The sequence below is a fragment of the Octopus bimaculoides genome, chromosome 3, assembly GCF_001194135.2.
Source record: "Octopus bimaculoides isolate UCB-OBI-ISO-001 chromosome 3, ASM119413v2, whole genome shotgun sequence".
NCBI lineage: Eukaryota > Metazoa > Mollusca > Cephalopoda > Octopoda > Octopodidae > Octopus > Octopus bimaculoides.
The window spans coordinates 11,931,083-11,933,419 of record NC_068983.1 but is presented as its reverse complement, the minus strand read 5'-3'; the positions used below and the strand labels follow the sequence as shown (position 1 = coordinate 11,933,419).

General features: G+C 35.7%; 1 non-coding gene across 1 annotated transcript; it reads right to left on the bottom strand.

The window, feature by feature from the left end:
• Nucleotides 1–1,366: 1,366 nt before the first annotated feature.
• Trnar-ucg (transfer RNA arginine (anticodon UCG)) lies at nucleotides 1,367–1,439 on the bottom strand. Its single transcript has one exon. It is a non-coding gene; the product is annotated as a tRNA-Arg (tRNA).
• Nucleotides 1,440–2,337: the final 898 nt, after the last annotated feature.

Below are 2,337 nucleotides of genomic sequence, written 5' to 3'. Positions count from 1 at the left end.
GTACAGTATTGTTTCTACTTCGCGGATTTTCATCTATCGCGGTGGGGTTTGGAACGTAACACCTGCGATAGGCGAGGGATTACTGTATATATATATGGTACTGGGTTCAGTCCGACTGTGTAGCACATTAGGCACGTGTTTCCTACAGGGGTTTAGTCGCCCAAGTTCTATAAGAGACACTTGGCTGAAGTGCCGTACTGTGGGATTGAACCTAAAACTATGTGGTCGAGAAACAAACTGCTAAACCACACACACTATACCATGATATCAAGATTAAAGTTCAGACCACGACGAGATTCGAGCTCGCAATTTTCTGATTCGAAGTCAGGCGCCTTGTCCATTAGGACACGCGGTCACCTGATGGTACTTACTTTAATTTATAGATCTTCAAGACATTGTTTCATTAAGCTTACAAATCTCTTTGTATATTTATTAATATCTGTCGCTACGTGCACATTTATTGATATATCTATAGACACACCAACGTATCTATCTAGCAATCTATCTTTCTGTTTAATTAACTATCAAAACTACTTTCCTTCCCACCGGTGTATGTATCTGTCTGTTATCATAATACCGATGAGAATTTAAAACTAATAATAAACAAGAATTATCAATGTCGATATCTATCTACATAAAAATAATGGAGAAAGCTACTTAGTAATTAGGTATGTAACAATTACTAAAAGTACTAAAAGAAAACAATATTAAAAGCTTGACCGTCTGGAAATATTTTTAGAAATTCATGTTCTAAGAAATTTCCTATAATTTCGATTTCTGAAGTTTATTGAATTTTTTAACTCCAATTTCTCACAAATTTAAATATCTATTATACTGACTGCGGTGTATTCCCTATTCATTTGCAAAATTGTAAATATTTTCAGAGGAAAAGGTGAAAAATTCAAGGGAGGTTTCGCTGTTGTTTCTAACACAATCCAAACCACCCTCCCTTTTCACTCTCACATGTATTGATATTTTTTTCAATATTTTTCTCCCATTAAACACATTTTATGGAATGATGATGCCGAAGTAACACATGCGTGGTCCATTGGTGGATTATAGTCAACAAAATAATTTGTAATCCACCTGAATCAAGCGAAGCCGTGTGTGTGTAAGAAAAACATTTTCTAACCGAAAAGTATCCTATTAAAATGAATTATAAGTTTACGTAGCTCTTTTTTAAAATCACTGTGGATAAATGCCAGCAATGACCTTCTCAGGCTCTCCAATATTTTAATTTCCAAACAGAAACCATCGGAGGCAGGGAGCGGGGTTGCAAAAAATTCTTAATTTCTCAAATTTTCATAACATATAAATGTATTTATGGGGGAAGAAAAATACTGAAGAAACATCAGAAAGTGATTTGCGACCACGACGAGATTCGAACTCGCAATCTTCTGATTCGAAGTCAGACGCCTTGTCCATTAGGCCACGCGGTCACTTGATGATACTGTCTGCATTTTATAGATATTGTTTCATTAAGTTTACATATTTATTTGTATATATTTTTAATATCTCTCGCTCCGTACACGTCTATTGATTTATCTATAAACACACCAACGTATCTATCTAGCAATCTGTCTGTCTGAGTAATTAACTATCATAACTTCTTCCTTTTCCACCAGGGTATGTATCTGTCTAAATAATTTTCAGTCCAATGAATTGATCCCAGTACTTATTCTGTTGTTCGCTTTTACTGTGGTGGGGGATGAACACAGACACAAAACACCAGTATATATACTCTTGACATCCCTCTCATCAAAAACAAAAAAACATTCCATACAGCATGGCAATATGCACCTGCGCTATAGTGACTGACCCCAAAATATGCGAAATCCGACTCAACGAACTCAGACTTCTTCACAATGCAGAAATACCCCTTAGGATTAATTAAGGAGAGAATTAAAAAGGCGATGGAACTAAGCATCGCCCAACTGCGGACACCTAAGGAAAAATATTAATGAACACACAATCCAGTTTGTTAACACACACGGTCCTGAGATAACCAAAATCTTTCACGCCATAAAATCAAACTGAAAATACTGATTGAAAAAAAACCCTTACGGAATAGTAGACGCCAACCAAAAGATCTTAAAAAAACACCTCACAAAAGCAGAATTCACATCAGAGAATGAATCAGAATTCTTAGTAAAAGAATTTGTAGATAGATGTGGACCATGCAACAACAACTTTAAATACTTAGAAAGTGGTTCTCACATTAAATTCAAGGGCGGACTCTCGTTCAAAATAAATGCAGATACGAACTGCAAAACACAGAACCTCATATATTGCATTACCTACCCCAACTGCAAAGAAAATTACATTGGCGAAGCAAAT